A 24041-nucleotide genomic window follows, 5' to 3' on the forward strand; every position below is an offset into this window, starting at 1 on the left:
ATGAGTTTTTTGCTTATGCACGAGTGAAATTTTTAGATAAAAGTGCCAGCCCCAATGGCAATTTTCTGCAAAACGAAAACTAATTCTGCGAAGCTTCTTATTACTGGAAAGACTCATTTGGCTTGCATTAGAGACTGACATAAGTGACTTTAGGATTTTACTAACAGATTAGATGAGATGTGCCACATACTGTAATATCATTAGAGAATGTAACAGGACTGGAACGCTTTGGGGCACTTATTAAGGGTACCGGCACAAGTAAATTGTTTTCCTTTATGACACAAGCTTTTGAATTTTTTCTCTGATTAGAATGCTTTATTTTTATGGATTTTTTTTGACATTTAAACAACTTTTATTTTACACTCCCCAAAATTGCACACAAATTATGTTTTGCATGATTCAGCTCAGTGTTACTAAATGCATTATCTATGCCTTATTTCATGAATATCACCTAGGCAGAGGGTAGATATGTATTAAGAAAACAGCTTACACAATACTAAAATCAGAACTCTTCTAACAGAATATTATCCTAACTTACAGCAAAGACTAATCTTCAAGGCTCTGAGGAATTTTTGCTATTAGTACCTTTCACTAACTCAATGTTTGTGTGGGTTCTACTCTCAGCTTCTAACAAAATCTTAAAATTAGATCATTAAAAATGGTGATTATAATATGAATACTATTGTTCTGTTTAACTTCCATCCTAAAATTCATTCAAGTATATGAAATATTATAGCTTTTTTTATACTGATGAATCTTCCTTATCAAAAATTATGTATTAAGCAAAATATTTCTTGCTAAGGTAGGCAAAAATAAGGTGAAGATGGAAATGCGTGTCACTTTATAAAAGAAGCTATGGGAAAAGCTAGGGGTATTTGGGGAATGATTTTATACTCAATATTTTTTTCCTTTCTGAGTTAGCTTTTCTTGACATAAGTTTTTGCCTCTTCCTGGGTATAGGATTTTTCTTTTTAAAAATCCTTTTACACTTCCATCAACAGAGAAGGAAATTAATGAGAAAATGTATACACAACATTACCTAGAGCACAGAGGCCACACGAATGAGTTTGGGAGTGAGCTATTGGGTGTCCCAATCGACAGAGCAGTGAGGTTAAGAGCTGTGGAGTCAGGAGATTTGAATCTCAGCTCTGCCATTTTACTACCCATCTGATTTGAGGTAAATGACTTTCCTTCTCTGAGGTTTTATTTCCTCACTTATATAATGGAATCATGATAGCAATGACCCTGAAGTTTCTCTGTTGAGGAAGATCACTTGCAACTGGATCTTCCTGTGGTTCATATTCTATCTTTACAGCGGAAGGGGAGGCACCTGGAAACAGACGGTGGCCTGATGGGTTGAAAACTATCAGACCAATTCTGATAGGTGTTCCAGATTACTACAAGAACTCAAGATTCTATTAGTTACGAAATAGAATGTGAAAATAATCAATGAGACAATCCTCCACGAAGTACCCAGAGCCAGGGACTCTTCAGTCTAGGAATAAATGAAGCCAGTCATTGCTATGCTCAAAAGTCACCTTTTCTGAGAACTGGGCTGGGCAGAGCTATTCAGAGTCATCTGTGTGTTTCTAATGCTATTTTTATTAGCACACTTACCACACTGCATGCGTATTATTTACCTAAATATCTTCCTCACACCTTGAACTCTTTGAGGGCAGGGACTTTGCTTTTTCAACTTTTTAAGTCCAGCTGCCAGCACACGGCCTGATACATAGAAGTCACTAAAATGAATGCCTATGAGCATTCTGTGAACTCATAACATCATTTGAAACCTGAAAAAAAAATTTAGTACAAAATACAAAAAACCTTAAAAGTAAATTAACAAGTGCTAATTAAATTTCCATAAACTGGCACCAATGCATTCTTCATTGCCTATGAAATTTAATATTCATAAAACTTCATTACATAAAAAAGGTATATTTTCTCATTACAAAAGATTTTTGAAAATATACAATGACTACCAAAAAATTATAGTCAATCTTAAACAAGTTATACAAAACTAAAAAATTTTAGATGTGAAAGTATCACAATCCTTTTAAACTGTTTTTACAGGAAAAAATAAATATAGTTAATGTGGGATGTCTGTGCATTTTGATGTGCTGTGATGTGGGGCTGGGCCTATAAAGGTGGGAGGTCTTTAACAGCCTGATAACAGTGGAAGAGTAGGCCAGCATTTAAACAGGCCGGCTGAAGCACAGTGAGACTAATTGAGAAAAGCTTCTTAGTGGAAGTTTCCCTGATCTTCAGTATAAAGGTGGAAGAGAGAGATGGTTTGGGAGAAGGGGAGTTATGCCTCACCAGAACTAATCTTATAAGTAAGCAAAGTAAGAGACTGAGAGTATTTTCCAAGGTGCTGGGCAAGACCTCTTGACTCACCTGCACCCCCATCCTCCCCAGAAAACTTTTCCAATATGTCCTTTGAGACTTAAAATTCCACCAATAAAGAATAATTTTACTATCTAAAACTTACGTGAGCTTGTAAATGTAGATGTGTCTAAGAAACATAACACTTTAAACAATATAATTGACTTAGACCATGCTGAGTTTAAAATCTTCTTTCTTGGGGTTAGATTTGAAAGAAAAAGAGGGCATGAAGGCACTAGGTGACCAAGCTAGGATATGACAGGAGAGGAGCAGTTAGCTTTTACCCAAGATAAACACAAACTGTACTGAACCATCTGCTGGACAAATGTGAGTTGTATTTGATACGAAAACCACTGAGGGCCCCTGAGTTGTGGAGCAACCTGATCAAACCACAAGAACGGACAATTGCCTGGACCTGAGAAAGGAACAGGGAACGCATAAAGCAAACAGCAGCACCACATTCTTACTGAGCCACTGCAAGACAGAAAACACAGATTCATCCTATAAAATCGTTAAAGACAGAATAGTCAATTTTAACATATCTAGAGCTAGCTGTTTTATATATTTAATTCTCAGAGCTTATCCATATGTCCCAATGAATAGGTGGACTAAAATGGTCTCCAGGAGAAACCTACCAATGTTTCATGGCCACTTGAATTCAATGCATGTGTAATGTTTAAGGTTAGCAACAGCTGGGAAAACACCCTACTGAGGCAACACTTTTTTTTAAGTTATTTATTTATTTAAGGAATCTCTACACCCAATGTGGGGTTCAAACTCACAACCCCAAGATCAAGAGTTGCATGCTCTTCTGACTGACCCAGCCAGGTGCCCCTAAAGCAATATATGTATTTTTTTAATTTTAATGTTTTTTTATTATAGTATGTTAGTCACCATACAGTACATTCCTGGTTTCTGATGTAAAGTTCAATGATTCATTAGTTGCGTATAACACCCAGTGCACCATGCAATATGTGCCCTCCTTACTACCCATCACCAATCTATCCCATTCCCCCACCCCCCTCCCCTCTGAAGCCCTCAGTTTGTTTCTCATAGTCCATAGTCTCTCATGCAAGTTGGTACAGCCACTCTGGAAAACAGTGTGGAGGTCCCATAAAGCAATATATTTTTAAAGGAAACTTAATTAGGAGTTCCTGGGTGGCTCTCTCAGTTAAGTGTCCAGCTCTTGATTTCGGCTCAAGTCATGATCTCAGGGTCATGAGACTGAGCCCTGTGTTGGGCTCGAGCTCTCCCTCTCTCTCTCTCTCTCTCTCTCTCTCTCTCTGTGTGTCTCTGTCTGTCTCTCTCTCTCAAATATATAAAATCTTAAAAAAAAAAAAAAGAAACTTAATTCAAATTAACAAATAGAACCTACAGTATAATGCCTACAGATTGGCAGACAAAGAGTAGTAATAAGAGTATCTGTGACTGTATGGGTCTCAGAAAATTCAAGGAGGCATGGAAATATTCAGACTTCATTGTTGGGGTTGAGTAGACCCAGGAATTCATAGCAAGTCTTTGAGCTCCTTAGCATATTCTTATTAATACCTGAATTTATTTATTTTTACTCTAAAAATGGAAATATATGCAATAGTTAGGAGGAGAGTTGTTTTTATCTTGTGTTTTCCACGGGTAAAATGATCGGTACCCAAAGTATTATCAATGAGATCCCCCATTCTTCCCACAACATTCTATTTCCTAATTTCTTTTCTCTGTTCTCACCATAAAATGCTAAATCTTATACCCTGTAATATTCAGACAATTTCAGCTCAATCAAACTGGGGGAAGCATAAAATTATTCTGCTACAGTTTATCTCTAATCTGAGGAGGAGTCTAATTATTGATCTTCAAAGGACCTTTAGGAATGTTATGAAAATGGGTTCACATTTATTTTAGGAGGACTCATCAAAATCTTATTTAAAACAAACAATTTCATCCTTTCAAAATCAGGGTATTAAAAAAAAGGATATTTTTCTCAAAGTGTGAATGCCACAGGGTTTCTCAGATTGATTCATTGCTTATAGATAAAAAACAACTTAAGCTGATTTTTGTTGTTTATAGAGTGAGTGTAAAATGTTCCACCAAAATAGGTAATGACATTTTTGTGTCCATAAATGTGCATGTAAGTCCAATTATGTGTTTGTTGTCATTTAAACATCACCACCATTATTGAAACAGAAGTGCCAGTACTAATTCTTGCTGTCACATTTTCCAAAAATGAAAATAAGGCTTTTAAGTAAAATGCTAAGGTTTTCAATGTGAATTATTCATTCTTTGCATGGCCTTAGCAGAACACCCTCAGCAAAATAGCTAAACAAAAGCCTACCAGGGTTCTGGTTTCTAATCTGGTTAAGAAATACATTATAGGATTTTTTTTCTAAACTTCACAGTTAATGGAAAAGTTTTCCTTTCCTGAAACTCAGCAAAGAGTTCGAGAAAGCTTCTCTAACTGCCACAGCCTTCATCTAATTGAAGTACCATGAGCAGACCTTGAAAACAGTGGCATTAGTCACACAGCTAAACAAACTACCTTTGATGGCACCAGTCAACCAATCAGAACCATTCCCCATGTGATCTTTGTGGGAACAGCAATCCATTAATAATAACTGAAGCAATGATCTTTCATGCCACCTTCCTTTCATATAGGACCACTCCACTGGTAATATCTTAGGGGAACTATTAGCTACTTCAGTGTCCTTCATAGAGGGCACTCTGCCTGTTCCAACATTTATTTCCACTGTAATATTTTTTTCTCTCTCACAGAAGTGCCTTTTAGAAATTAAAATAATTCTCACTGTGGCTCTAGCAGGTAGATAGGGAGTGAAGAAAAGAAGAAATGGGTAAGAGAATAAATGAGTTGAGAAGAAAGACACCTTTTCTCCTACACCTAGCTCTGAATATCAAAGTTATCAAAGAAAAGTAATGCACTCAATTATAATATCCAATAGCTGCTCATCGTCACCACTCTTTGCCATTAAGGAGAATAAATCTATGTGTTTTTAAATGGTTCAAACTAATTACAAATAAAGTTTTGCAGAATTTTCTTACCCCTGATCTTAATACATATAAACTGGGAGAGGCAGAACACGCGAGGGTAATCAGGAGTGGCCCAGCTGTACCTGCAGCTACCTACCCCACCATGAGCTCTACACCGGGGTCTGTATTACTGTTTTCTCACGTCTGGTGCCTTGCACAGCACAGGTGCACAACAAATGTTTTATGAATAAATTCTCTGCCATAAGGGGACAAATCAGGGATGAAATTAGCCACTGTATTGCTAGATATTCGACAGCCTGCACAGTAGCTACCTGTCTTTGTCATTTTTTTTTATATTGGCATGAACATTACCACCACTTTATTTTAAGACCATGTTTTACACTTACCACCTTCTTTCTCTTACAAGAGCTTGTTACATTTTCAAGAGTGTGGTTACATCAATTTACACAAACTCTCCACCATGGAAGATAATTCCCATTAGCCAAACTGTGCAGAAGGACTCATGTGGTATAATCTGTATCCCAGTCCTACCCTCAAACCTGCTTGTTAATTGGCTGATCAAAAAAAAAAAAAAAAAAAACTTTCTCAAGCCTACAAAATATTTTAGCAGTTCCAAACTTTCTGCATCACTTTGCACATCTAACATGGTGAATAAATAACCAAAGGATCTTAGGGAAGTTATTAGTGATTTGTATTTTTAATCACTTAATATATCTACATCCAAAGTCTGAACTGACTGGTTGGTTTGTGTAATAGAATGAAACTTTGACATAATAATGGGATCTTTCCCTTCCAAGAATATTATATCACTCTGTGACTTTTCTCACTTGGTCAGAACTAAGCATTATTCAGAGAAGGAAGGGTGACCTAAAAGAATGCAGAGTAGAGGGCGCCTGGGTGGCACAGCGGTTAAGCGTCTGCCTTCAGCTCAGGGCGTGATCCCGGCGTTATGGGATCGAGCCCCACGTCAGGCTCTTCCGCTATGAGCTTGCTTCTTCCTCTCCCACTCCCCCTGCTTGTGTTCCCTCTCTCGCGGGCTGTCTCTCTCTCTGTCAAATAAATAAATAAAATCTTTAAAAAAAAAAAAGAATGCAGAGTAGAGAGGCATTCAGTTCTTATTTTCTGATTACTATAACAGGCTCTTAGAACTCATGACTTTTTAAAAAACATTTTCATTATGAAAATTCTTAAATGAATACAAAAGCAGAAAGACTAATATAATGAACTCCTATGTATACGCCACCTAGTTTCAACCATTATCAACTCAAGGCCAATCCTGATTTATCTACACCCTTAGCCCACTCCACTTCTAACCTGAAGTTTTGGAAGCAAATTCCAGACATCATATCATTTCATCCACAAATATTTCAATATATATCTCCAAAAGATGGAGTCTTTTCTATACCAGTCCATTTGTTGTACAAGACATATTATCTGGAAGAAACTCTTTTTTTTATTTAAGAAAATATAACCAAAATAACATTATCACACTTAAAAATTAAACATTAATTCTTTAATATCATCAAATATCTAGTTAGTCACATTTCTCTGACGGCTTTTCAAATAAAACACGCAACTTTTTACTTGTAAAATTTGAGCTTAACGTTTCAAAACTCTAATCTGAAGAATTCAGAACACAAAGCTTATCTATTAAAAAAAATTTGGAAGGAAACAAGGCGAGAAGATATACCATCTTACCCCAAAGGCTAAACAAAGGTTGTCTAGACTAGAGGAAGGTAAAGGAGAGAGGAGGATGGAAAAGAAAATAGTGCTAGATGTTTAAAATGAATTGGAGAATAAATCCTGCACCCAGCTCTTTGAACCACGCCCCCAGAAACTTTTAGTGACTGTGCTCCATGTAAACCCCCCAGGATTAGATGCCAGCTTGAATTATGGAGAAACTAAATTCCTGCCTCTCAGTGAAATGAGAGCTAGAATCATATATTAATTTTACCTGTAGAAAATAAGGTGCTTCTTGACACACCCGGGTATGTGGCCTGTATATTTATTCCCAATCCACCTGATGATGTGTTCTACACTGAGAACTGGGAGCGTGGGTTTGACGAGCTTTACATAGCTAGCCAGCCTCTTGGAGGACACAAAAAGAATATTCAATCACATAGCTCTCCTGGAAAAGTTGAATTCCTACCTGAGTCCCCCAAATGAAAGTACTATAAACACTGAACATGGTTCCTTTGGGCCCTACAAAAAAGAAAATTTCTAAATTCTCATTCCTAGAATTATTTGGTTTCCTTGTTGTAAATTTCACACAATGCCAAAATAATAGAGAGATAAAGACAATAATACTAACAACCAATAATAGCTATCTTGGTAATAATAATAATAATAATAGCTATCTCTAAGACATTACCAAGCACTTTATGTAGGTTACCTCATTTAATTTTCATAAAAGCCCTTTGAAGTATCTGCTGTTATCTCCAATTTATAGATGAATACACCGAAGTCACACAGCTAATAAGGGGAAGAGCCAAGGGATTAAGTCAGTCAGGGGTGTCACCCATTGGTGCCTACAGGTCTAAACACTATTCTACCTTGAATCCCTCTCTTGGTAATTAAAAAAAGAAAAACAAAAACAAAACAAAAAAAACTTCTCAAGATTCAAAAATGACATTTCCTTGAACTCTTAACTATTCATATTTTTATCTTGACTTCTCAGTTTAAACCTTGAAGTATAGAATGAGAACAAAAGATACTTAAAAAATAAATTCTTCAGAATCCTAACTCATATTGATGCTTTACTATTATTTTTTTTAAACTACAATAAGCTTTGTATTTATTATCAAACTCTTTTTTCAAGCTACGAGTACAGAATTTGACCTGGTATTCATGACCAGGGTTTCTGTAATTCCAAGTCAGAGTTATAAAAGAAAATTATGAGACAATGGTTGATAATATTGAAAAAAATTCATATTTACAGGAGATTTTTCAAGTGACTTACTATGATGTCTATTCATAGGAAGAAGGCATTTGAAAAGACAAGTATATAAAGAAGTTATCCTACAGTGAACAGAACAAAGCCCATTAATGACAATGATGTGAACATTCAAGGAATTATTAAAAGAGCCTTTCACTTTGAGGGAAAATTAATTTACCCAGAATTTAGTGCAATTGTTGAAACAAGAAAATCAGGGAAGCAAGGCAGCAGACCTCATGGCCAAAGTTTTGCCTGGAGCAATAGCAGTTATGAAGGAGACAGTGTTCTATTTTTCTCTTTTACGCTTTGTCAAAAAGTACTGCAGGCATATACATTTAGTGGCTCATAACATTCTCATTTCTTTAATAGCACAGTTTTTTTCCCTTATCAGAACTTAATTAATAGGTCTATAGGCATTTATCTCCATTTTACCTATGCATATTTTAAAACTCCTATTTCCTGAAAACTAAGATAAAACAGCTTTGTTTCATAAAATTTCAGTTTTTAAATATTTAAATACATAGAACATTGCAAAAAAGATGTAGGAGTTTATCAGAGACATTTGCCTTGAGTCAGAGAGATGGCTTCTCTGCTTTCACAGTGAGTACCATTTTTGTTCAGGAAAGGACTTCATAATTCTAATTCTATGTAGGCACTTCTCTCCCCAAACTAACCAAAACCAACAAGGAATAATACTGGAAATGAGGGAGGATAAAAAGAGATTTAGACATGTCCCTAAACCTCACATTTCATGTCGTGTCCTGGCTTAGGGAGAAATTCCTATTTTCTCTGTCATTCTACAGTTAAATGGAAACCTCAGATCCCGCTGCTTCAAGGAAGAAAGGACACAGCCAAAAAATTAGTGAAGAAAAACAAAATTGTCCAATTCTTGTGTTTTGAACTTCAGAGTGCTGAGACCCTATCAATTTAAATGGCAATTTAAGAAATTTTCAGGGATCACTCCTATATAAAAGCAACTCTTGTAAATGAGTTGTGTATCTAATGTTCTTTTTAGACCATAAATTCAGAAAAAGATGGTACTATGGATCATGGGTCACCAAGAGTCAGGGCAAGTTTCACACTGGTTATGTATGAGATTTGAATTTCCCCGTAGAACATGAGTTAATTTCAAATAAAAATAGATTAGTAATCTGATCCAAGAACTAGTCTTAGCAAAGAGCACAGATGACAAATTCAAGACTCAGCAGTGACCACGTGGGTTCCCAAGAAAGCCCACCTGAGAGGGAATCCATCAGGGTGACCACACAGTGCATTAGGTTCTCCTATCTGTATCATATTAAGTGCTGACTTTTTTCATAAATGTCACTGTGTCATGCATGGAAAATAGCTTTTAATTATAGGATGGATTTAGCATCATTTTTTAAAGAATTTACCTCCAATCCTTTATGCCATAAAAGGGCCATGTGCTCCCATCAAATTACGTGTGCTCCCTGCTTCCAGATGAAAATCTGCCCTCTAGAAATTTATTATCCTTAGTTTAAGTGTTTGCATTTCAGGCAACTCTTATCCCCTCAAGAATTAACTCAACCATAACTTTATACCTGAAATCTTCCTGATACATTCAATTCCTGAAACTGCCCCTCATTCACTTTAAGTGGGTTATGTAACTTAAACTAACATTATCACACAATCATAATCACTGGTTTTCCTACATTTTTCTCTTACTAGATAGTTGTTCAAGAACATAAATAATAACTTGTTCATTGTTTGATTCTTAGCTCCAAGACCAATGCCTGACATATGTTAAATATCCAATAAGATTTTTACTTTTTTGGGTAGAAGAGAGGAGGAATGAACTTCCATTGTGAGTACCTAGGTGACCTCAATTAGGCAGATCAGAAGCTATAAAGGTAAACATTAGAACAGAGATAGCAAGTACGGAACTTGTTCCCCCCACCCAAGCAGTACTAGACTAAACTGTGACTAAGGCATTTTGAGTTTCAAGCTTTCTTACTTAGGGCTTCCAAGACCCCTAGAACTTCCAGGATGTCCTTGGCTGCTGTGAGTTCTTCACTTGGCTCTGCCCTCCCAGGCTAGATCCCACACCCCATGCCTTTTTCTATTCCCTCTCCCCAAAACCACCATTCTACTGTCTCTCTTAGCTTACCGCTCTCTGCTAGCAAAGCTAAAAGTTCAGTGTATGAAAATATGTCATTGTTTCCCAGATGTGTTCTATAGACCCAAATCCCCTGAGAGGTCTCATTAAAAGGGATTTTCCCATTAAATCTGGAAGGTGTTTTTCCAAAAAATCCCTCTAATAGACTCACATTTTGCATTAATATTTTAAAGACTCGGGGAAGTCTTACGCTAAAGAAACTTTGATCCCACTTAATCCCGTATTTTCCAAAATTATTTGACATGAAACCTGTTTTTATACCCCCCTCTTTATGTCCCATGGGACTCCTATTCCATAGAACACACCCTAGGAAGCACCAGGTAAGGATTAGCAGTTCCAAGTGACTTCTTTGCATCACAATGGATGTTTTCTAAAGACAATGTTTTAACCCAAAGGCCTGATTCTTAGGTAGGAATTTTGGGTGCTTACTTGTGATGGAGCTTTCAAGTAACTTTTTTGTGTGTTTATCAAGTACCAAGCAATGCACAATATGTTGTCACCTGTCTTTTTCTAATTAATCTGAAAAACAATTCTATGAGATAATTATATATTTACCCACTTTAAAAATGAAGAAACTGGGGGCACCTAGGTGACTCAGTTGGTTAAGTGGCTGACTCTTGATTTCAGCCCAGGTCATGATATCAGGGTCATGAGGTAGAGTCCTGCATCAGGCTCCATGCTCAGTGGGGAGTCTGCTTGAGGATTCTCTCTCTCCCCCTGCCCCTCCCCCTGCTCACGCATGCTCACGCTGTCTCTCTAATAATAATAAATAAATCTTTTAAAAAATAAAAATAAAAATGAGGAAACTGAATTTAGAGGTTAAGTAGCTTGCCCAAGATCACACAATGAATAAATGGGGACGATGAGTCAAATCCAGCTCTTATGGTATTAAATCTCATGTTCTATCAATGTCTTCATACTACCTGAATTTGTAGGTCAGTATTTCCCAAAGCTTGGTCCTAAAATGCCTGTCAAAAATTGAGATTGCTACAGTCCCAGACGCACTAAATCTGAGTTTGAGGGCTGGACCAGGAAGTGGTGCTTTTAATAAGCTCCTCAGTTATTATACACGCTCAAGTTTAAGAACCACAGTTCTAGGTATATATTACTTTTAGTATGTTGCACTACTATTATCCAGCTAATTAATCAACCAACACATTCTATTATTGGTCTTAACTCACATCATTCTATTATCCAGGCCAGCACAATCAAGTTTTCACCCTACATTGTCTTTGAAGGTCACCAGATAACTTCCCCTGATAAAGGCAACTCAACCCTGAAGACGAAATAGATAACAAATGAATTTCTCACACTGAACACATTGTTTTTGTTGATGTTATAGGTAAAACCCACCACTTTTACTGGTTATCTTGGTTGGCAAAAACTTGAAAGCCCAAGGTATTCAACGAAAGGTAGTATTTGAAATAACCGAAGAAACTCAGTTTTTGACTTTCTTCAGCTAACAGTAATTAAAAAAAACAAAAAAAACAAAAAACAGGGCGCCTGGGTGGCTCAGTCGTTTAGCGTCTGCCTTCGGCTCAGGGCGTGATCCCAGCGTTCTGGAATCGAGCCCCACATCAGGCTCCCTACTGGGAGCCTGCTTCTTCCTCTCCCACTCCCCCTGCTTGTGTTCCCTCTCTCGCTGGCTCTCTGTCAAATAAATAAATAAAATCTTTAAAAATAAATAAACCCAATAGATTTTGTGTCTCTCTTAAAACTGATGCCTCTTACATATTAGCATTTTCCTCTTTACTAATTCCCTAGACAAACAAGCTGAACTTCCTGTGAAATGCTCTGCCACTAAGTGCAAAAAAGCCAGTAACAGTCACCCTTCTCTTGACCAAATCATGTGAAACATTTTCAACCATACAGTGAGGTACTCTGGCCAAAAAATAAGAAAAAATAACCAGAGACAAGTTTGTGTGGTGGGGGGCAGAGCGAAAAAAAGTTGAATAGGTCTGCTTCCTCCTTGTTTTTTTTTCTTTGAAGGCCATCTCTACCTCTCATCTTCCCAATTGTTATTATTATTATAGGCATTGCATAATAGCACTGATGTTTCAGTGCTCTGTACATGCATCCAGGGGAAACTTGGTTAAAAGAAATAAGGAACAGAATGAAGACTGGTTATTAGAATAAACATTTAGTTGGCATGCAGACACAGACTGATGGCTGTCTACTGGGATATTCATTCTCACCTTCTTCCTTAGTAATAAAACACCAGCACTTTACTGCCCAGAAGAAAGAATAAAGTCCTGGCCTTCCTTGCAGGTAGGTGTAGCCATTTGATTAAGCAATGGCTTTAGAAATACAACCAGACGAGCTGTACGGCAGCTTCTGGGAATCTCCTTTGCCTTCCATCTTCTATATCCCCTCTTCCTCTCTCCCTTCCTCCTTTCCTCCCTTCCTTCCTCTCTTCCTTCCTTCCTTGGCTGGACTGCAAACAGGACAACTGGAGCTAGAACTGCTGTTTCTGGAATGAGATAACCTCAGAATGGCAAAGCAGCAAGAACAAAAGAGCAGAGGTCCTTGATGACCATGGAGTTATCCATCAGCCCTGGACTCATTACCTCCACATTAATTTCACTTGTAAGAAAAATAAACTTTCAATCCTGTTTAAGTCTCTATAACTCTGGGGGCGCCTGGGTAGCGCAGTCGTTAAGCGTCTGCCTTCGGCTCAGGGCGTGATCCCGGCGTTCCGGGATCGAGTCCCACATCGGGCTCCTCTACTGGGAGCCTGCTTCTCCCTCTCCCACTCCCCCTGCTGTGTTCCCTCTCTCGCTGGCTGTCTCTCTGTCACATAAATAAATAAAATCTTTAAAAAAAAGAAAAAAAAAGTCTCTATAACTCTGGACTTGCCATCACACACAAACTTACACTGACACAGTCTCTATTTGCCTAGGGACTGCATACAGCATGACGCTAGACCTAAATTTCTTTTGATGTGACTAAATAAGAGCTTCTGTGATGATATCGTTGTTTAAAAACACCAACAAAAAATCGTAGTTATCTTAACAAAATAGTCAATGCATAGCTACAAACTATGTGATTCCATGATTCTTCAATGGAATTACCTTGAGGGCCATAATGTGGTATAGGAGATTGCAGAAAAGGCTGTACACATTTATATGTGATGTAGACAACTTCTTGCACAAAAATGCAATGTCTAAATTGACTCACTTTTAAGTTAAAAACTAGACCGCTGCTATTCCTACAGTTCCTATATCTGACTTTTTGTCTTCCGTTCTAAATACTGTTTTCCTAATTGTGATACTTGATCAACACTGAGCATTTGGAAAACACAAAATGTTTTTCTTTTCCTTTGTTTCTCCTTGCCCTTTGTTTCTTTCAGGAGTACACAACAAGGTGAGGTAAATGCCAAAATCCAGAGGAAAGTTCTGAGGAACCCAAGGAAAAGGAAGGGGTGAGACCTCCACAATCCTTTCTGCACCTCAACTGTCACAAACCGGGAAGCGGTTTGAAGAGGAGCAGTTTACAGGTCTGCTTTTTCAGAGCAAGTCTCACATTGGCACCTTCCTCTGTTGTTGTTTTTCCTAAACTTTTCCAGCTCTTTCTTCTTATGTAAATATATAAGTCCTGCACCCCATTTCATGCTTTATTATTCCCAAATAGCAAATGCATTAGGTCCTTTGATTCATCTGTGGAGAATGCATTTTGAAGCAAAGCTTAATACCCTGAAATGGTTAGTTCATGGGGTTTTAATTTTAGGAATATCAGAAAAGCATTAATTCACAGTCTTCAATTGGCACAAAAACTCAACGGATCTCCTCATGAAAAATCTCCCCCTCCCATCGTCATTTGCTCAGAAGTGTGCAGGCGACTTAATGCAAATCAAAGCTCTCATAAAACTTGTACGTAACCCACTGACTTCCTGGAGAGTCTGTCTGGACCACAGTCTTGAAGAAATCTGCCTCCATAGGGGAAGTAAGTCCTTGAAGTCTTATGGTGGTCAACCAAAAGAAAACTCATACCATCTCTGGTCTTTCAAAAGGTTTTTATTAGAGACCTAGTTTTAGTCCCATGACCAAAGGCAAGGCTTAAAGACACCGATCTTATTTTAATTTTCTGCACTCATCAAACTACCCTGATTAGTTGCTCTTTTCGTGAAAATAGTATTGTCAGGTCCATACCACAGGAATTTTAACTCAAAATAGACGATGACTCATAAAAACTGCATAATGCTAGTGGTAATTTTGTGACTATTATTAACAGGTCATTTTTTTTTCTCTAGCCGCATCGCATAATTTGTTTGTTTAGGCTGTGCTTTTTTTTTTTTTTTTTTTTTTTTTTTGCACTGAGTAGGATTGGTATATAACATAATTTTGAGGTATACAACATTATAATTCTGCATTTGTATTCATTACAAAGTGATCACCTCCCAAAGTCTAGTTATTATCCATCACCATATATTTGACCTCTATCGCCCATTTTGTCCACCCCCCCAACCCTCTTCCCTTCTGGTAACCATCAAAATGTTCTTTGTGTCTACAAGTTTGCTTTTGTTTTGTTTTGTTTTAGATTCCACATATGAGTGAAAGCATACTGTTTTTGTCTTTCTCCTTCTGATTTATTTCATTTAATACCCCCAAGGTCCATTCATGTTGTTGAAAATGGCAAAATTTCATTCCTTTTTTAATGGTTGAGTAGTATTCCGTTGGGGATATAAAGTACATCTTCTACATAAGCATTAACTTTTGAGCAAATAAGCCTACCATAAAAGAAGTGGTTTTATAGTTAAAAAAAGAAAGTTGGAAAACAATTACTGCCCCAAAAAAAGAAGAAGAAGAAGAACTGGGGCGCCTGAGTGGCTCAGTCAGTTAAGTGTCTGCCTTCGGCTCAGGTCATGATCCCAGAGTCCTGGAGAGAGCCCGGCGTCAGGCTCCCTGCTCAGTGGGGTGCCTGCTTCTCCCTCTCCTGCTTCTTCTACTTGTGTGCTCTCTCTTTCTAATAAATAAATAAAATCTTTAAAGAAAAAAAAAGAACAGAAAAAATGCTACTGCTTCTCTGAATTTTCTTAATGTAAAATTAAATGAGATTATACTTACAATAATCCTCCTAATAAACAAAATGGGGGGGTGGGAGGGTATGAGGAAAGTATTTTTAATAAAATGAAATATTGTGTATCTTTTCTTTTTAAATGGGCTCTATATTAGTTTATTTTATCACTCAGATTAATGCCCCACCTGGCTATCAACTGTAAGAACAACGTTCCTTATATGCTACCTGGCCAAAGTCAGGATTGGGCTGTTTGGGGACAGGACAGGTTGTTTTAGAACTCATCCTAATGTTGGTCTAGGTAGGAGTAATTTAGAAATCCTATTTCATTGTCTTTGGTGTTTTGTACTCTGACCTTGAGCCCCATTTCTAGTAACTAGATTTCTGTCTTGACCAGGCATCTACCTTACACCCTTGAACTCAGTTCTGACTTCAAGCTCTGCACTGTGTTTGTACCTTGACACCTACTTGGTTCTCCCCAGTCACTCGTGGCTCCGGAGGCTGGTCCCTAAATTCCAGTCTGAAGATGAAGGCCTAAGGCCTAGCTACCTACTTCCACTTCTGCCTCAGACTTCTTCCTGAATCTTCTTCATATAGTTCCTAGTCTAGGATTCTCTGTTGATCTTTGAGAACACCTCTCTCTTACTGTATCACCTAATGTTGCTATCTAACCAGACACAATCTACTGATGTCTCTATGCTCTCTGGATATTATCTTGTGTCCAGCTACATTTCCTCCAAGTGCCTGCACACTCCAAAAGACATGTAAATTTCCTAGGTCCTTCATGCCCTGCTTGGGCAGACTCTAAGCTACCCACCAACCTCCAGTCCTAACACTGATTCCCTAAGATTATGCTTTTTCCCATGTCTGTCAACTTGCTAATTTTAGGTTTTTAGTTCTATGAAGAAAAAAATTTTTTAAATACTGACCTTTACTTAACCTTAATTCATGTACAAAGGATTCTGGGACAAAGACAAAATGAAACAAAAACAAAAGCAGATATTCAGCATTTATTTTAAAATCCCAGAGTCACAGGGACACCAGTTGGTTAAGCATCAGATTCTTGGTTTCAGCTCAGGTCATGATATCAGGGTGGTGAGATGCAGCCCCGCATCAGAGTCTGCTTGAGATTCTGATTCTCTCTCTCCTTCTCCCTCTCCCCCCCCCCCCCCGGCTTGCGCACTCTCTCTCTCTCAAATAAATAAATAAATAAATAAATAAATAAAATCTTTAAAAGATAATAATAATAAAATCTCAGAGTCCCAGAGTCAACGAGAGATTGTATATATGATCTTGTAGCTCCCTACTCATTGCAGACATCCTTGATAGATGATCCTCAAACCTTTCCAGACAACCTGTCCCATTGTTAGATATTTCTTCCCTATGTTGGACTGAAATCTGTAGCACTAAACATTCTGTCCATTGACAAACAAGTGAAACAAAAAGCATGTAAAATTCCATAACCATTCACCATTCAATGAACATGGTAGCAGGCACTGCACTACAGCTGCAAAAGAGGAATCCAGGTGACAGAGGAGCGAGCTGGGAGGCCAGAGGACTCTGTCAACTAAAAGGGAGAGCTGAGATTCAAGAATGGGCAGGCTACTTGGGGTGAGATGGGAGACTGGGAGGAGAAAGTAGTTGAATCAGATGAAGCAGGGAGCAAGCATCTGCCTCCTTCATTGCCCTAGGGTCCCAGTAATGACAGATATTTCTACATTAGAGGCCAAGCAATTCATTAAAAAATTATGTAGAGCTACTGGGTTCCTTAAATGCCAATTTCCACTGCAAATTAAGTCGGGGTTTTTTTTATTTCACAAGTGAAAGTAGTAGTTTCTAAAATGTAGATAAAAACTGGCCATCTTGGGGCGCCTGGGTGGCTCAGTCAGTTAAGCAGCTGCCTTCAGCTCAGGTCATGATCCCAGCGTCCTGGGATCAAGCCACATGTGGGGCTCCCTGCTCAGTGGGGAGTCTCTTCTCCCTCTCCCTCTACAGCTCCCCCTGTTTGTGCGCTATCAAATAAATAAATAAATAAATAAATAAAATCTTTTTTAAAAATTTGGCAATTTTTGGAGTAAAAATTATCCAAACTTCAATTTCTTCAGCTTCCAAGAAAAAGAATCAGAAGTCAAAATAATAATACTTAGATTCAGAATTTAGTCTCAAATTCTGTCTGATCTTAAAAAAGCCATTTCACCTCTCTGAGCCTGAATTTCTCCATGTGTAAAAAATCAGGGTTTAAATATGTCTTCCCACATCACAGAGTTGTTGTGAAGATACAAAAATAAAGCCACCATTCATCAAACTCTGACTGGACTAGACTGCAAGCTCTGCAACTGAGGTTCATTACCTCATAAATCCTCACAACAATCTTATAAGAACCATTATCCCCATTTTCCAGATACAGAAACTGAGCCCTCCAAAGTCACAGGAATTTTCCACCAAAAATTTAAAGATTTTTTTTTTTTATTATTGATTCATTTGAGAGAGAGAAAGCATAAGCAAGAGCACAAGCAGTGGGGAGGGTCAGAAGGAGAGGGAGAAGCAGTCTCCCTAGTTATCGGGGAGCCTGACCCAGGGCTCCACCCTAGAACCCTGAGATCATGACCAGACACTTAAACAACTGAGCCACCCAGACACCCCTCCACTGGAACTTTAATCCACACATTATCTGACTCAAAAACTCTTTCCCTTAACTAGGTGCTGAACTGTGGGAAAGAGATACCAACTAGAGAACATGCAAGAATATGTTAGAACTTTTGTCTTCCCTACAATATGCTTTGTTTATATGGTTGGGTTTCTTATTACTATTACTTTCACTGCAAATTTTTTAAAAAACAAGACTATTGTAAAAAAAAATTTTTCAAATAATACAGAAGTATAATGAGTAAAACCTTCATACATACACACACACACACACACACTCCCCAACCTGCCAATTTCAGTCTCACTTCATCTCCCGTATTAAGAATTTCAAGAACTTTTCTATGTACTACACACATACGTAATGATGACATAGATAGGATTATACCACACATACTATTCTGAGATTTGCTTTTTTTCCTTAATCAATGGACCTCTTTTGATCTATCACTATATTTTTTTAATTTTATTATGTTTTGTTAGTCACCATACAGTACATCATTAGTTTTTGATGTAGCATTCCATGATTCATTGTTTGTGTATAACACCCAGTGCTCCATGCAAAACGTGTCCTCCTTAATACCCATCAGTGGGCTAACACTTCCCCCCACCTCCCTCTCCTCTGAAACCCTCAGTTTGTTTCCTGTAGTCCATAGTCTCTCATGGTTTGTCCCCCCCTCTGATTTCCATCCCATTCATTTTTCCCTTCCTTCTCCTAATGTCCATACTATTCCTTATGTTCCACATATAAGTGAAACCATATGATAATTGTCTTTCTTTGCTTGACTTATTTCACTTAGCATAATTTCCTCCAGTTCCATCCATGTCGATGGAATACCCACCATTTGCTATATCTCATTCTTATTAATTAATGGCTGTACAACATTCAACATGTGGCTATACCATATTTATTACCTTAATGTTGATAAGCTCTTAGTATGCCTCCAATTTTCCATCATTATAAGAAATATTATCATGAACACCTTTATACATATATCTTTGAGCAAATTTGCAAAATATTTCTATTGGATTATTTTTAGAAGTAGATTATTGGGTCAGGTAGTTTATGTATTTTTAATTTTGATGGGTAATGTATCAATTCACATTCTACCACAGTATGAGTGTGCTCTTTATATCCTCACCAACACCAAATATGAGTAGGCTTTTAAATTTCTGCTAGTTTAATGGATAAAAACATCACTTGTTCTCATTCGCATTTAGGGAAATGAGAATGAGAGTACACATCTGTGATTGCCACTTAGTTGTGTTTCATCTTCCAAGAATTAATTGCCTCTCCATATTCTTTGTTCAATTTTCCATTGGATTTTGTTGAATTTGTAGGAGAACTTTACATATTGTAGATATTACTCCTTTGAATATTGTACATATCAAGGTTATTTCTCCGGTCTACTACTTGTCTTTTAGTAATTTTTTAACAGGTCTTTCTTTAGCTATAGAGAAGATTTTCATTTTTATGTAGTCAAACTTGTCATGCCTTTTTCATTTATGACTTGGCGGTTTTGCATTTTGCTTAGAAAGTTCTTCCCTTAATGTTAAAAAAAAAAAAAACACTCTCCTATATTTTCTTCTAGGATTTTTATGGTGTTGTTATTTTGCTGGCATTCTTATGTATTTATCTGTTTGCTACATCAAATTATTACTTCTTCTGGACTTTTTTGTGAACTGTAAGGACATAATTGCATTTTTTTTTCAAATGGGCAACCAATTATTTCAACACATGGGTTGAAAAGTTCATCTATTCCACTGATTTGAAATATGCTTTTATTATAACTACATCCCTATGCATATACTGATCTTATATTTATGTTCTGTCCCACTGAGTCCTTGGTCTATCCTTGAGTCAAAACCCCTCTGCATATTAGCTTATCTTGGCTAGCATATCTTCTTCTTTTGCTACTGGTAAGGCAGGTCTCTATACATAGTTCTCTTCCTAAGTCTTCTTTAATATTATAAGTAATGATGCCAAAGTGTCCATTTATACCTTACATGCCCATTTATTCTTGTAACTTTGCTAAATTCATGGGGAAAATAATGCTACTTTTGATGAAAACATCATTCATGCATATCATACCAAGAAAAAGAAAAGAAAGTCTCAGTTTGAAGCTAAAGGAGAAAATTCAACCACTACCTCTTCATACCAAAGCCATTATGTCCCTGATTGAATGTTCTGAGAATCTCAACCCCTGAGAACCCCAATCTTTCCTTCTTTTCCCAATAATATGGTCAAGAGATAAATGTCTCTCAAATCTTGTTCCCTTGGAAAAGAAATTAATCAAAAATCCTAATTTTCATAACTGATAACATATTGACCATGTAATTTAGAGCATCCATTTTAACACACATTTTAAATAATGATGATATATAATAGATACATGCAGGTAATTAGAGCCAGAGTAGTACAGAGATTTAAATTATGAGGTTTAGAATCAGTTCCCTGGATTCGGATTTTTTTTTTTTAAGATTTTCTATTTATTTTTGAGAGAGTGCGAGAACAAGAGAGTGAGAGAGCACAGAGGGAGAGAGAGAGAAGCAAACTCCCCACTAAGCAGACAGCTGACAAAGTGGGGCTCGATCCCAGGGTCCTGGGATCATGACCTGAGCGGAAGGCAGATGCTTAACCAACTGAGCCACCCAGGCGCCCACCAAATTGTTGATCACGGTAATTTACTTGCCTGGAGATTCGATTTCCTCATCTATAAAATAAAGATTAAAATGCCTACCTTGTCAGTTGTTTGTAAGGATTAGAAATAATGTACGTAAGGCATTTAAATAGTGCAGCACTTAGTAGGTATCTGATAAATTGTGATTGTTATCACTGTTATTCTGTTGTTATCTCTTCCATGCACATAGCATAGTTTCTCTTTTCAAAGTGCTTTTGTGGATCTTTTCTCTTCATGTTCTTTTTATAGATGAAATATGGGCATAGGAACATTGAGAGGGAGGGTTGCTGGCAACCGCTGACTGCTGTGGAAGGGAGCGAGGGCAGCCTGAGAAAGCACCATATGCTGTAGCATCTCAAGCACTCAAATTCCTCCTGCACCCCAATCAAGACCTGAGAGGCAGAGCTTCTTTGAGAGCATTTGAGTGTTAGAAATTTATGAGGTTTTTAAAAGATGATCCATTTAACATAGATCATATTTAATCCCATTTAGGATCTGGTTTAGATGAGCTTTTCTATATAACCATTGTAAATGGAAAATACTGTCAAAATTCTAACTTCCATACATTTGCACAAAATCAGTGGGAAAATAAAGTTGAGTTTACGTTTTGTATCATTTATTTGGTCCTCATTTTAGGCCAACAAATTACATATTTAAAATCCTCAGTGTGTCTAACTTGCTTACCTGTTAAATTTGCCAATCAATTGTGTTACAACCTTTATTGGAGGTGCTATTTAGAAGTAAGCTTAACCAGCTAGGTGATGGTTTCCGGTCAAGCAATGAACAATCATATTTTTTTCAACATTGTAAAAAAGTTCACCTTCTATCCATTTACTAAGAATGACTTGCCTAGATATTTTCTTCTCACCTTTAGAGCATTGAACAATATGTTTTGGTATATGTGCCGTGTAATGCAGAATAGCAAAGGCAATAAAGAAACCTCAATTTGCTCACAAATGGGTCATTTTGGAACCAAGTCAGAGAGTATGTCTTTGTGGTAGGGAGGGGGGTATGCAAAAAAACATATTACAGGCATTAATTACTGTTTATTTCAAAACAGAGTGTTAGTTTCTGGGACTCAATGCCCAATATGGATCCTTTCAAAGCATAAGATTACATGAAAATGGACATCTGATGCAAAAGGCAGAGTGAATAACATATTTTAGAAGTTTACAATATAGTATCTGAAATGGATTTGAATCTATAGATCATTTTCCTTGTGAATGGTAATGTAATAAAGATACAATTTTAAGCCAATTCTTAAATGGAAAAAGCAATAACCATATTTAAATGAAAAACAAGTTAACACTTTAAAAAATTAATAAAAGGGTCACTTGGTACATAGATGACCATATATTTTTACATTTTGCATTTGCAAATAATGAAGCCTCAGATGGATTGTAATAATTGTTACTGGTTTTTAATATTGAGCAAAGCACAAATACAAAATGTACTTGAAGCTCAGCTTTAAGTAGATTATGAACACTTAATATAGAATGTTATCATAATATTCAGAGCACCAAATTGTAGACTTCTGTCACCCACTTTCAAGCATGCTTCTGAAGATCATAGTTAATTCTGCTGATTTATGGTAATGCTGCAGCATTATCGTCCACAGCATCAGAAACCACTAACAAGCTTAGTATAAGCTTGGGCTGAAATGGTTTGAGGTTTAAATTTCTGTAACGATTATAAAGTAGAAGGAATAAAATCCCACTTCAGCCAAAAAAAAAAAAAAAAAAGTACTGCATTTCCACTATCACAACCATCCCCCACTGCTCAGTAGCCTTCCCCAACTGCATCAAGAAAAGTAACTTTTAATAAATGGCATTTCAAATTTTCCACATAGTCTTTTCTGAATGGTAATATTCCTAATTCAAATATATAATGTTTACAGTTTTTCCTTGCTGAGGAACACTACTCCAAAAGTGGTTACCCTACCCTACCTTCTAAAATCGTTGTAAATAAATAAATAAATTGGTTGTTCTTTTTAAAAACAAATTCCATTCTGGAGGCTCCTTTCTCGAACATTGATTTACATTACATTTCATCTTCTAGAAAATAGTTAGAAATCAAAACATTTAATGGCCATTATCCTCTTCTGGCCAAATGATTGTATCCTATTAATTTGTGGCCCTTAAGCAGATGAGACCATTTGTTGTCTTCTTTCTGGCTGCTGAAGTCAAAGGAAGCGCTGGCTTGAATCAGCACAGTAAAATAGGGGCCTGTCTAACCAGATTGTTACTCCAAAACTGAGTGCATCTTTGTCACTGAACACAATAATTAACTGGTGCTGATAGCAGCAAGAGATTTATAACGTCTTCAAGATGAAAAATACAGTAACAACACCATCCCTACCTCAAGACAATGGAGCAGCTCCCGTGGCCACAAACCGATTTCCAAGACAGTGAGCTAAAGGAAGAAGCCCATGTCACACACTTGTGGCTCCATCCTTCTGCTTGGAATAGGACAGAAACAGATTCAACCAGAATAGTCTTTCTGTTTTCTATAAGAAAGTAAATTCATGCCACCATTCAGATCTTTAGCAAGTCTCTTTCTATGAAAAAGCCAATCCTTGCCTTTTGTTTCTCGAGAAATAGCCACGGTTGAAAGACAGGATGGGGGCGAGGGGACGGAGCATATGTTCTGGTGCCAATGGTCTGGGGTGGGGCAGGTTTGGGCACAAGTCTACCATGTCACCTTCCTGAACGAATAAGAGATGGTCCAGCAGCATGTAGCTCCCTAAACTCGAATATCAAAATCAACCAAAAAATAGTCTGGCACTTAGGACACAAGAGAAGCACATGGGTAAGGAAAACAGAATAATAATATGTGTTAATTTACACTGCTCATCTCTCCCCCAAAAACCAAATAAGAAGGAATATCTCAGGACACCTGTTTTCCTTTGAGAGAGAAATCCGAGTATTCCTGAAGGCAAAAATCTTGTTCAGGAAGAAACCCTAAGATTGCTCAAATTTTTCTTTCCTCTGAGAGGGTGAATGTTTTTTATTTGGGTAGAGGAGGTGTGTCTTCAGAGTCTATGCATAAAGCACTGAACTCTGGCTCTGCGGACTGGCGGTTGATGGGAGTGAAAGAGTAAAGGGGTTAAGTACAGTGAGGTTAGAGGGGAACTACAGAAGTAAGAAAGGAGATGGCAGCGTCTGTGAGGATTTGTACAATGATGGCAAGGGGACCCAGGGAACAGAGGCTTTGGGATTCCTCACCAAGACAGAGCAGCAGCAAGGTCAAT

Source organism: Ursus americanus, chromosome 4 (assembly GCF_024610735.1).
Source record: "Ursus americanus isolate L20-20 chromosome 4, mUrsAme1.1.p, whole genome shotgun sequence".
NCBI classification, from domain to species: Eukaryota; Metazoa; Chordata; class Mammalia; order Carnivora; family Ursidae; genus Ursus; species Ursus americanus.